The 13,761-nt window shown below is 38.8% G+C and overlaps 1 protein-coding gene across 3 annotated transcripts in view; it reads left to right on the top strand.

Annotated features, from left to right (window-relative positions):
* The first annotated feature begins 940 nt into the window (after positions 1–940).
* The window catches only part of STARD3NL (STARD3 N-terminal like), a 69,471-nt gene continuing 56,650 nt past the window's right edge, over positions 941–13,761 (top strand). For all 3 annotated transcript variants that reach the window (XM_077119549.1, XM_077119553.1, XM_077119561.1), the window contains exon 1: positions 941–1,151. The gene's annotated coding sequence lies outside the window, so the exon portion shown is untranslated. The remainder of the gene's footprint in view (positions 1,152–13,761) is intronic.

The raw sequence follows: 13,761 nt of genomic DNA, 5'->3' as shown, positions 1-13,761 counted from the left end.
ACTTTCTATTTACATGGTACTATCATTTTATGGGGACTAAAATGTAATGTGCATTAGTGATTTGTCTAATTACAATTCTAACTAAAACCATTTTAGTTTCAGATTGATAAAAGGAATATAAGAAAATGAAAAACAAGTATTAGCAAAATGAATTAATCTCTCCTTTCAACATATGACTAATCCCAGACCCAGTCAGAATCCAAAGTGATATAAATTTAGATTATTCAGGAACCTAGAACTTCAGGTACCACTAAATCAAGGCTACCCTCAGGCCTTTTCCTATTATATTTACTTTTCCCCATCTTCTACTTACTGTCCAATCATTTTATCTCCCTTATATCCTTAAAAATCAAAATTACAATTAATGTTGTAGTTGCTATATTTACCTCACTCTTAGGATTTCTATTCTGTGTTTTCTCAGTATTTCTTCAATTTGGTTTAAAATCATTTTATCATCCTCAGAATGCTTTGTCCTCTAGTTATCCATGATTCTGCTCCCTGCGTTTCTTCTCTGAACTCTGAGTTCACTGAGTCGCCTAAATAAGTCTGGAGCATTTCGGATTTCTAGATGGACTGGCTGCTCGAGCTGATCCCTGGAGAGTTTCTTAGTGTGAGTTGCCCACAGGCTCTGAAATATATTTTCAAGATTATTTGCCACGGGCTGGTGCTTAAGTCTCCACTAACAGACTGGAGGAAGGCGGAAAAGGCAAAACCGCCGACTAGGAGGAGGTGGAATGCTTCTTAAAACAGAGCGATATTCACGCCTAAAAGTGCAGGATTCACAGCGACGGTCCCAGGTTTCCACCCTTTTCTTGGGCCAGGCTAGCCCGCCCATTCCCGCCTTCCCGCGTCCTTTACGACTGACAGGCCTGTCTACCAATCGGATGGCTCCCCTGTGGTCCTTGGTTCCTCAGGCGAGATGCGGCTTCTGTGCGTGTACGTCAGCGCGTGACGTCAATAGCCGGGTACTCTGTGCGCTCCGTGGGTGGTAGGGTACGGGTGATGGGCTGGGTGTCACCTGCCCAGCTTGGTCTCTAGTGCCACCCTGCCCAACCCCGCCCCTCCTCCCTCAAAGGGCCCCGCGGGCGCGACCACGGAACTGCTGTCCCCGGGCTAGTGTGGGGCGGCCGGCCCCGGAACCACCCGATGAGGTAGGCTGGGTTTCTCGTTACCCTATTTGACAGATGAGAAAACTGAGTCACTCGGGGTCAGGTGACTTGCTCGGGCGTCATGACCTATGTGCTGAGAGCCCTGCGCGACACTCCACGACCCTCGGGGGAGCAGGAGGGGCCAGGCGGGCTGTGTTTACAAAGGGCACAAAAGTGAAGTTGCAGAATGCTGAGCCCCACGTCCCGCGGAGCATGGATCAGAATTCAGCGGGGTGAATTCAAATTTTGAGCGCCGCATTCCTTCACCCTTGCTGTGCACCACGGGCCCCTCAGAGAGAACTAGAATGGTGCCTGGGGGTGACGCGTGGGTTATCACACGCTCGTCGTCGGCTACTGGCTTATTCATCAACAAAAGCTGTGTTCAGAAAAAAACAAAATTATAATTTTTTTTAAGAAGCATAACCCATGAATTTTCTCCCTATGATTTCAATTCACTGCTTTGCCCACATATGACTATCTGGTCACTTTTTCAAATCTCAGTAGCATGCCTGATTTTGGTTTAATATTAGGAAGGGAGTTTTCTCCCTCTTTTATTTCACACATAGGTTAACATTGCGGAACTTCTCTCACCATGCTCTTAATGTTGCCATTTTCTCCATTTCATTTGTTTTCTATTTCACAGATGAAATCACTGAATTACTTGACTAAGTAATGGTTTGGATAAATTTAGCAAGGTAGCCAAGTAACCGGTCTAATCCCTCATATACTGGTATCAGTCCAGTTTGTTTATCTCAGAATGCTTTATTGGGAAGGATTCTAAAAAATAATTTCCATTTATATACCATCTACCTGTACATTTTTTCTTTCTAAAAGCAGAATCTCACAAAACAAAACAACTTCTGATACCTTTGCTTTATTTGTGGGTTTAAAAATAAGGAAGTGGATAATTCATGCTCATAAAATGAAGACTTGTACAATAATGAAAAAATAAGTATATGTATGTAATATGTTGTACTGTTATGAAGCATTTGTTCTCGTTAAACCTTGATCTCAAATGTTGAATTTTTAAAATGAAGTTAAAACCCCTACTAAGGACTTTTTCTTAACCTGTGTTCATAGAAGAGTGGCGATTATTATCATTTGCATTCTATTCATTGGGCAGTTTATCTGATAGATGCCTTGTCTTTGCCATGTTTTGCTTCAGGTGTTGGAGGTGAGTGATAAACCATTTAGATAAGGCTCCTGCCTTCAAATAGCTTACATTCTGGTGGAAGAGATACAGTGAACTTGAAAACAAATTAAAAAGGTAATTTTATATGAAAATTACTTTAAAAAAAAAAGGCAGTGTAAGGGGCTGGAGTGTCTTGGATGTGTGAAGAAATATAAATACAGCAGTTAGAGAAAACTTCCCGGAGAAGATGACATCTTGAGTGACACCTGAATGTGTAGAATCAGTCTCCCACTGAAAGATCTGTAGGAGGTTTCCAGGCAGAGGTAACAGAGGAAGAAGGAGCTTGGCATGTTCCAGGGACAAAGGAAAAAGCATTGTGGCTGATGCTGAGTGAACCTAGGGGAGAATGAGTAGGTAGGAGAGCACATCTGAGTGGGTGGAACCAGATCATCTGTATCTTGTATAAGAACTGCAGGCAGGTAAAGGGAATCTAGAATCTAGTTTGTATATTGCCAAACCATTTTTGGTCTCTTTTAGTAACATTCATAGACTTTAACCAGCTCTCTGCTTCATTTTGGTTATGGAGTCATTGCAGTAGTTCTTTATATATTTATATATATATATTTTTTTCACTCAAAAAATGTTTTCTACCCTCAAGCACTATGTTCCATGAAGTATCTTTTCTTTTCATTGTCTCTCTATGAAGAACCCTTCTTGTCTTCAGTTCCCTGCTTTACCCTCCCCACTCCCAACCTTTCAAATATTATCTTTTTGTGTGTTCCCTTTGGAAAGGACCGGAAGTCAGCCCCTGCCCATCTCCAGGCTGAATTCCAGGAAATGGTATTGTCAAGTAGATTATCATTTCCCATTAAAATTTGTGTTACTGTCCAGGGACCCAGTCTCTTGCTTTAGTGCCTACAGTGTACCAGGTGTGTTACACACATCTTTGTACTTCTTACAGTTTGCAATGATTAATACTATCCTTCTTGATAGAAAAAGAAACTTAAGACTATGTAACTAGTAGTGAAAGCACTGGTTAACACTCATCAGCCTGACTCCAGTTGGTTCTACTTTACCTCACTGCTCACTGTTTCCTAGAGTGTGTAAGAACAGAAACAAATCTGTTATTTAACATTTTGTTTTATGGTGTGGCATTTTAGAAACCATGTGATTCAACCTTCTCAGTTTAGAGGTGGAGCTGTGGAGGCCCAGGGAAGTTAAGTGATTTTCAAAGCATAGGGGTCAAACTGGTGCTAATTTTACCCTCTGCTGACTCTCAGCCTTGTGTTTTTTTTTTTTTTTTTTTTTTTGCAGTACTTCATAGTCTTTGTTCATGAAAGTTCCATAACAAGGAGCTGTGTATGTAAAAGTAGAATATTTCGACATTGGGAATTTATTGTCCCTAAACTCATAAAAGGTCATTTTTTTAAAGATAAGATTGTACTTTCTGTTGAGTTGAGATAATCTTTTGCCTTTTTCCCTTTTCTGAGCAACGAGCAAATGTGTATTTTCTAGATTAATCTTTGGTTTCTGTTGGTAGAAAGATAGCTGTCATTTAAAAATGACTTTTTAAGCTAATGCTTTGATTTAAAAAATGTTTCAAAAGGAATCTATAATATGTTACTATTTTCCCAGATTTCACCTTGTACTTCGAAGTGAATATACTGCCTAGAGTTTGCTGGCAAGTGGAATTTCTTCCTATAATTAGGAAGGAAGCCCTTGGGTCAGCTGTAGGATGTAACTTCTCTTTTTTTTCAGCAATATCATATCAGTGAAAAAATAAGTAGAATCCTGCCTATAAATTACATGGTTGATAAATGGATTACTATGTCCCTAAAGTAAAAAATAAATATTTATCCATTATTTAATTTAAAGTTTGTTTATTTTAGTAGTTATGATTGGGATATGATAGGCAAATAATAGTAAACAAATAACTAATTCACCTTCTGGATGACATTTTGAATCTCCTATAACATGTAGAGATTGTCTTTTCCAATTAGTCAGATTTGATAAATGTTACTGCAATTACCAGCTTCTTTCTTAAATGTTGGAAGATATCTTAGGCAAAAGACAGTTTTGGCTCTTGAAGCTATCTACTAGATATTTTGGCCAAGTAAGTGTCTTTTTCAGATGGTTCATGCGTCTGATGGCCATGTTCTGACGATCCAGCCTGTTGTGAATTGACCCCATAATGTAGTGCAATCTTTCCTCCTGCATGAACCCCGTGTCCTTGACTGGACTTCTTACTGAACCCTCAAGCTTTCAGCTCCAGTCCTTTGCTTATGCGTTGCCTATGGCCTGAAATGCCTTGTAGATGGACAACTCCAACTCCTCAAAGTTCTCCTTTTCCTTCTAGGGCCTACTCAAGTGCTGCTTTCTTTCTTTTTTGCATGGACAGGCACCAGGAACCTGCTTTCTTAATGAAGCATTTCCTATCCTCCTAAATGGATGCCTTCTCTTGTTCGGGCACTTTTTGCAAGTCTTTCTTGGCAACTCAGTATATCAACCTTGATATCTTTGATAATGCATTATTATTTACATGTATGGTCAAATATGTGCTGACTTAAGCTTAAAAAGAGATGAATACTTAGTGTTATACATGCAAAGTTTTTGCAGATTGTAGAGCCCTCTGGTTCTGTTTACAATTCTGTTACTTCATCTTTGAGAGAAACACTGATATGCTTTTCTTGCTTTGATTCAACAGGATCTCTTTCCTGTTTCAACTAAGTCTGACTTCTAGAGTTACCGTGAGGTTTCTTGAGAGAAACTCTAATCTTTGGGCTATAGATATTGAAGGGGCATTTTCACAAAGAAAATCAGTGTTCTCTGTATTCATGGCATTGGAAAACAGTAACACTGATTCCAGTTTTTAACTTTAGAGTCAAGAAAACTGAGGCCCAGAAAGAAACCATTATTGACCTGGTACATCTTTGTTACTCACAGTGCTCTCAGTCTTCTTGGTTCGTGGGAGCAGGGTTTGTTGCATGCTGTCACTGGGTCTGATGTCCTCTGTCAGAACTCCTGGCACCCTCCCTGAAGGTATCAGCATAGTTCAGGCCTTTCCTGAATGTTTCACTTGCCCTGCTTGTGAGTTGGAAGGTATATCTGGAAGGTATCTTTTGTCATGGTCAAGATCAAAGCAGGAATAAATTCTGACTCTGAGCTAGTTAAGTCTGGATGGTGTTCTTGGGCAGACCTGAGGTAGTATCACTGTTTGGTAGGCTTTTTAGCCTAAAACCCTTCTCTTCCACTTCCTTTCATCACAATTATCAAAAAAAATACCTTCAGGCTAATGGGGCATCTTTGGTGTGTTAAGCCTAGAGTTTAGAGAATGACATACTACGTTCTAGTTGCAGAAATACACAAGTTCCCATATGTGCCGATTTGAAAGGATGTATATACCCTAGAAAAGCGATGTTTTAATCCTAATCCCATTTTATAAAGGCAGCCGTTTCTTCTAATACCTGTTCAGTATTGTATGTTTGAAACTTTAATTAGGTCATCTCCTTGGAGATGTGACTCAATCAAGAGTGGTTATTAAACTGGATTAGGTAAAGACACGTCTCTACCCATTCTAGGTGGGTCTTGATTACTTTACTGGAATCCTATAAAAGAGGAAACATTTTGGAGAAAGCTAGAGATTCTGAAGAGCAGAAAACAACATAGCCACTAGATGCAGACAGCCCACAAGCCAGCCACCTTTGGAGATGAAGAAGGAAAATGCCTCCCAGGGGGCTTCATGAAACAGGAAGCCAGGAGAGAAAGCTAGCAGATGATCCCGTGTTTGCCACGTGCCTTTCCAGATGAGGAAGAAACCCTAACTGTTTTCACCATGTGCCCTCTCACTTGAGAGAGAAACCCTGAACTTCATGAGCCTTCTTGAACCAAGGTATCTTTCCCTGGATGCCTTTGATTGGTCATTTCTATAGACTTGTTTTAATTGGGACATTTTTTTGGCCTTAGAACTGTAAACTAGCAACTTATTAAATTCCTCTTTAAAAGCCATTCCATTTCTGGTAGATTGCATTCCGGCAGCTAACAAACTAGAATACCATGTCCCGTGTTTTCTAGAACAGTATGATTTTCAAATTTTGTGTTTTGCTTCCCTAAGTATATTCTTGCCTCCTTTTTGTTTCAGGAAATAAATGATCACACATTTTGTTTTTAATTAACCACTGGCTATGAAATTCTGCTGTATTAATCATGTGAAAAATGGGACATGTAAAGTACTTTTCCCTGTTTCTGTTGTAAGTTAAATCCATCAAAACTAACACAAGGAAGTCTTGAGCTACTAGGAATTTCTCCAGCTAAGGTGGGGAATACCAAACAGTACTTGGTCTTGGCATTATTGATAACTAACATGCAAAGCTCCCTCTATGCCAGGTGCTATTCTAAATGCTTTATATCAGGGGTTTTCACCCTCAGTACTGTTGGCATTTTGGGCTGGTTAATGCATTGTTGTGGGGGCTGACCTGTGACTGTAGTGTGCTTACAGCATCTCTAGTCTCACCCACTAGATGCCTGTAGTACTCTCCCACTTGTGACAACCCAAATTGTCTCCACACATTGCCAGATACTTCCTGAAGGATGGAATGGGTGGGGATGAGGTAGAAACTTCCCTAACCCGTGTCCATTGAAACCCACTGCTTTATATGAAATTATGTATTCCCCACAACAACCCTTTGAGGTACGTGGTATTTAATAGGAGAAGAAACGGATATAGAGAGGTTAAGTCACTTGTCTAAGGTTTCATAGTAAGCCACAGTACTGGAAGTGAAACCAGGCATGATTTTTGATGAACTATAGGCACCAACTATTTATTAGTCATCTAGAAGTCTCTGTAAAACAGGAAGCAAAGTAGATGGTGACAGGGACCAAATTGGGGTGTAAGTGATTGAGGTGTCTGGATGGCAAACTGTTGTGAATTGGAGAATGCATACATGAGAAGGGGGAAGAGACTGCTTAGGTAGACGTGATTGTGGACCCAGTGTAAAATAACCCAAAATGGCTGTATTTCAAAAAAAGTAGAAATCTGGATTTTCTTTATGTATAAAGCTCCCATTTTTTTTTCATTTGTAACTTTTTTTATTGTATAGTATAACGTAATTACAAAGCAAAGAAATGAAAAAACAATAGTTTTTCAAAGCATTCTTCAACCAATAGTTTCCGGACCGATCCCAGAGTTTGCCATGGGCTACCATACAATCCTTTCAGATTTTTCCTTCTAGCTGTTCCATAATATAGGAGGCTAGAGAGCTTAAATATTGTTTTATCATCATGATTGACTTTTTCCTTCTTTTTTTGTGAAAAATAACATGTACAAAAAAGCTATAAATTTCAAAGCACAACACCGCGATTAGTTGTAGAACATATTTCAGACTTTGACATGGGTTGCAATTCTACAATTTTAGGTTTTTACTTCTAGCTGTTCTAAAATACTGGAGTCTAAAAGAGATATCAATTTAATGATTCAGCATTCGTATTCATTTGTTAATCCTATCTTCTCTGTATAGCTCCACCTCACCTTTGATCTTTCCATCCCTCTCTTTAGGGGTGTTTGGGCTATGATCATTCTAAATTTTTCATGTTGGAAGGGTCTGTCACTAATATGGAATATGGAGATGGAACTATCTGATGTTCTGGAGAGGCTGGGCTAGGGACCCATCTGGAGGTTGTATGTTTCTGGAAAGTTACTCTAGTGCATGCAACCTTTGTGGGATTTTATATATTACCCTAGTGTTCTTTAGGGTTGGCTGGAATGTTCCTGATTAGGGGTTGGCAGGTTATGATAGGTAGCAAGGTCTAACTGATCCTTGTGTAAGAGTAACCTCCAGAGAAGCCTCTTGACTCTATTTGAACTCTCTCTGCAATTGATACTTTATTGGTTACGCTTCTTTTCCCCCTTTTGGTCAGGATGGAATTGTTGATCCCACAGTGCCAGGTCTGGATTCATCCTTGGAAGTCATTTCTCACGTCGCCAGGGAGTCTTTGACCCCTGGATGTCATGTCCTACGTAGGGGGGGCTTCAGTGATTTCATTTGCAGAGTTGGGCTTAGAGAGAGGGAGACCGCATTTGAGCAACAAAAAAGGTCCTCCAGAAGTAACTCTTAGTTATGCATATATGTAGTCTAAGCTAAAAGCTCCCATTTTTAAATGGTGGAAATTAATTCAACTTTTAAAAATACTGTGTTGCAAACAGACAAACACAGCACACATATATGGACAAGATTTGACTGTAAACCATCAGTTTGCAGTCTTTTTGTATAGCCTGTATAGTATTGTGACATTACAGAGAGGTGTATTTCAATTGATGGAGTTATTGAGGTTGGTTCTGTGTGGAGAGCAAAAAATATCCTTCATTGAAGGCTCTGGAAATGAGACTGTCTGGAATGAAGCTTCTAGACTAGACATGGATGTTTTGCTTTCTCTTAAAACCAAAGCTGTGTCAGAATTATAGCTGGTCATCAATCATACTCTGACATTTTTAAGGCTCTGATGCTTAATTGAAAGTTCTATACTTTTAAATCCTTCAACATCATCATTCATCACTTTCATGACGTTTATTTGTCCAGGAGCTAAAATAGATATTTTATAAGGCTTCCAGGAAATATAAATTCTAAAATTAAATAGCTGTCTCCTAGAGATACAAACTACAACCATACCTCACTTTGTTGTTATCCAGTAACCAGTTGAATTTTGGTTTAGCTCTCTTTGAATGGCAAGGCTTACTGCCTACCTTTTGGTAGCAGATAATGGATTTCTGCTGAGCCTGTGTGACATTTACCTTGTCCTCAGGACAGTGGTCTTCTCAGTCTAGCCCATGTACCATCATACTTGGTGTGAAAGGCAAGCTCAGTCTCCTGTGCTGGTCTTATAATGAGAGGTTAGGGCTCAGGTTCTTCTGTGATGTAGACAGAATGCAGATCCAGTCCTGAACAAGCAGGCAGCTGGTTTCCATTCTCATTTATGAGGCTTTTTCTATGTCTTTCAATTGCTCTATGTCCTTAGCTTCCTGAAATCTACAGCCATAGTCTTTTTTGATCAGCCACATGTCTTTGGGTTTTTTCCCCAGTGTCCTTGATGACCAGGGCAACTCTAAGCCAATCCATGGCTTTAAGTCATGAGACTGATATGGATCGCTTTCTGGCCTCTTAGTAGCTGAAACTCCCAGACCTTGCTTCCACATCCACAGTTGAGCAGGCCTGAAACTTTAGCCTTGCTCAACATTTGGCATTTTCTTTCAGTTGCTGGGTCAGAGAAATGTTTACCTTGTTTTTAAACTCAGCTATGTCTTTTTATATTTTATCTTCTTTACCTTGGATTGAAAAATCTCCTATAATATTTTTTCTCTTTTATTGATTTGGAAGCTATAGATTATATTTCTGTTTTTAGCGACTCCTATTACTTTTGCTAAATATGGAGCAAAATGACATTCTTAAAATATAATTTATAAAAACATATTCATTTTGTTTAAAAACCAATCATAGAGTGGGCCACGGGTTCAATTCCTAGTTCCTACCCATACAAAATAAAAAATTGGTTTAAAAAACAAGCAAACAAAAAACCCAATCATAAAATGTCCACATCTGCACCAATACCAAGAACAAGAAAGAGAATATCATCATGCCCTAGAATCCATTTATGGACCCCTCCCCAGTCATTCTCCTTTCCTCTCCTTGAGAGTTAATCACTATGCGACAATTTATACTAAGCCATTATTTCCTTACTTTTATTGTTTTTTCCTAGCTGCATTTATATCCCTTAGCAAGACTTTAAAATTTTGTCTGATTTTGAATCTAATGTATTTACCAGCAAATGTACTGATTGACTTGCTATTCCCAGACAGGCTTGTGCTTATCCTCTTTAATTTCACTCAAATCTACCTCTTCCTTGGATGTATGACCATTTCATCTCTGTTTCAAAGTCATGTATTTTCCTTAGGACCAGCTTTTTCAAACCTTTCTTGGTCACAGGAATCTGAAGTTCAATTTGCTTTGTATTGTAATTGTCCTTGACTTTGTTTTCTAGTTTTTTTAATCTCCTTTATGGGACTGTATTCTACTTGAGAATAAGGGACCATGTCTCTTCTCTCTTACTTCCCACCCCACCCCACCCCACCCCACGCATATGCCTTTCAAAGGTAAGCTAGGTTTCTCTCCATTAACAAGATAGAAGTGGCGAAATAAGGGTTCCTGCAAATGTTCTTCTAGCGAACAGAGCCATCTTCTACTCACTGCCCTTTTGCTGGCTCTGTGGCTGGTAGACATGCACACTAATAGCAATGCTAAGAAAGACATGATGTCAAAATGGAACAAGTCAATAAAAGGGAATACCATTCAAATTTATGCCCAGGAATATGGACCAATGGGCAGAAGTTACAGATGTTATCTCATCATTTGATATACAAGGATGACACAAAATTCTGGGAAAAAAAAAAAGTAACCTTACCACATAGGAAAGTCTGCAGTCCAAAATTTGGCGTACATGACAGAGAAAGTCAATCTCAAAATCTTGATGCCTAGGTTTAAAAATACACAAGTACTCTTTTCTTCTTTGTTCATCAGACAGTTTAGGCAGTTGCTGTGATGATCAGTCTCTCAAGAGATCAGCAACCAGATGTAGCCTCTAGGATCATCTTTATCAGTTTAGTTTGTGTGTCAAAACAAAGACCACTTGTGCTAATACACCCAGAAAATAGAGTATGCTTCACAGTCTAATAACAAGAACAGACTTATGGCACATAAGCAGAGAATAGCACAAAAGTCGTGGGATCTACTTAAGCTCACAAGGCTCTCAATAAAGGATGGAAACTAGCACCATTCTATGAAAATTTACTGTTAAATAGCTCAATAAAATAGAAAAGCAATCATAAAGTCAAAATGGAAATAAGGCCAAGTTTTGTGTAACCGATTTATTGAGACTTAAAAAACAAACATCAAAGGAAGATTTTGATCTGTGGGATCAAAGAAAATTTCTGGAAAAAGATGGCCAATCAATAACCAAAAAATTGGCAGACTTTTTCACTTGTGGAGGTGACCTTATTTTTCCTCCTGAAGGAAAATGGGGTGATTGATAAATAGCTTCTATGACTTGTAAGATCAAGATAGGGGAGTTTTAAGGTGAGTTGCAAGGAAGAGATTTGAATAGAGGAGTTGGAGCTGAAGCTGAGAGAGAAAAAAAAGCTTGCACAATCAATTTGAGCACAGATGTTGGAGAGAGACAGTAGAAGCTGGAGGAAGGTAGCTATAGAGAACCCTTTTATCCCAGTTATTCTGGGATACCTGACAGCAGTTTCTGAAAACGTTTTGTGGACTGCCAACATGACTTTGGCCACTCCATGGCATGCTGCCATTTTGTCAACTCATGATTTATGGAAGAGCAAACATGCATTCTCAGGTGGCCTTCTTCTCTCCAGCTTATTCTTCCCCTGGACTAAATCCATGGCATGGTAATTGTCAAGAATAAACTCCTGAGTTTTTTCCCTCCCTTCAGTCATACACTTGTATTATTTATGTATCTGCCTCCTCGATTATGTTTAACTTACGCTGAGGTCAAGAGGACTCTTGGATTACATTTTTTTGATCTTTTTATTTTAAAATCATTTAAAACCTACAATTTCAAAAATAATGCAAAAACAATATAAAGAATTCCAATATAGTCCCTATGAAGATACCCGTTTACCAACTTCTAACATTTTGCCACATTTGTTATCATTTGTTATCGTGATCCTTTAACACTTACTACTTTCAGATGTATTTCCTAAGAACAAAGATATTTACTTAATGTAACCACATTAAGTACAGTTATCAAATGAAAGAATTTAACATTGATATGTGATCTATATTCCAATTTTTTAGTTGTCTCAATCATTTCCTTTTGGCCATTCTCTCTTCCAGTCAAGAATCATGTATTACACTTAATTATCACTGTCTCTTTAGTCTCTTTTTTTCTTTAATCATGATAACATATATACAACATTGTGCTGGTTTAAAGGAAGCATGCCCCCTAAGAAAAGCCATGTTTTAATATAATCCCATTTCGTAAAGGTAGAATAATCCCTAGTCAATACTGTATATTTGAAACTGTAATCACATTATCTCCTTGGATGATGTGATTTAGTCAAGAGTGGTTGTTAAACTGGATTAAGGGGTGACGTGTCTCCACCCATCTGGGTGGGTCTTGATTGGTTTACTGGAGTCCTATAAAACAGGAAACATTTTAGAGAAAGAGATTCAGAGAGAGCAACACTACGAAGCAGAGAGTCCACCAGCCAGCGACCTTTGGAGATGAAGAAGGAAAACGCTTCCCCGGGAGCTTCATGAAACCGGAAGCCAGGAGAGAAAGCTAGCAGATGACACCGTATTCTCCATGTGCCCTTTCAGCTGAGAGAGAAGCCCTGACTGTATTCTCCATGTGCCTTCTCACTTGAGAGAGAAACCCTGAACTTCATCGGCCTTCTTGAACCAAGTTATCTTTCCCTGGGTGCCTTTGATTGGACATTTCTGTAGACTTGTTTTAATTGGGACATTTTCTCAGCCTTAGAACTGTAAACTTGTAACTCATTAAATTCTCCCTTTTAAAAGCCATTCCATTTCTGGTATATTGCATTCCGGCAGCTAGCAAACTAGAACAAACATATAATTTCCTATCATAACCACTCCCAGGCTTGCAATTCAGTGATATTAATCACATTCACAGTGCTTTGCTATCATCACCCTTTACAAAAGTGTCTATCATCACAAACAGAAATATATGCCCATTAAGCATTAAATTATCCTCCTTCCCCCCACCATGTCTGATAATCTGTAATCTTTTTCTCTATGAATTTGTATATTCTAGTTATTTCATATAAGTGGACTCATACAATACCTGTCCTTTGGTGTCTGGCTTGTTTCACTCAGCATGAAGTCTTTAGGGTTCATCCATGTTACCACACACATCAGAACTTCATTCCTTTTAACAGCTGAATAATATTTCATTGTCTGTATATAACACATTTTAGTCATTCATTCATTTATTGATGGACACTTATTTGCTTCTTCCCTGTGGCTACTGTGAAAAATGCCACTAGGAATATTGATGTGCAAATATCTGTTCCAGTCCCTCCTGTCAGTTCTTTTGTGTATATACTTAGAAGTAGGATTGCCAGATCATATGGTAATTCTATGCTTTAGCTTTCTGAGATGCTGCCCAAACTGTTTTACACAGAGGCTGCATCGTTATACATTCCCAACAATGTATGAGGGTTCCTATTTCTACACATCCTTTCCAATATTTGTCATTTTCCATTTTTTTAATAGTAGCTATTCTAGTAAGCATGAAATGGTATCTCATTGTGGTTTTGATTTGCATTTCCAGGATTGCTAATGTTGAGTGATCAGGGAAATAAACACACTTTTCATGTGTTTATTGGCCATGTGTATATCTTTTTTGAGGGAATTTGGCCATTTGTATATTGTTTTTGTATTCATGTTCTGTGCC

Source organism: Tamandua tetradactyla, chromosome 1, assembly GCF_023851605.1.
Source record: "Tamandua tetradactyla isolate mTamTet1 chromosome 1, mTamTet1.pri, whole genome shotgun sequence".
Classification (NCBI taxonomy): domain Eukaryota; kingdom Metazoa; phylum Chordata; class Mammalia; order Pilosa; family Myrmecophagidae; genus Tamandua; species Tamandua tetradactyla.
The sequence above is the reverse complement of the archived record's forward strand: the minus strand, read 5'-3'. Positions and strand labels throughout refer to the sequence as shown.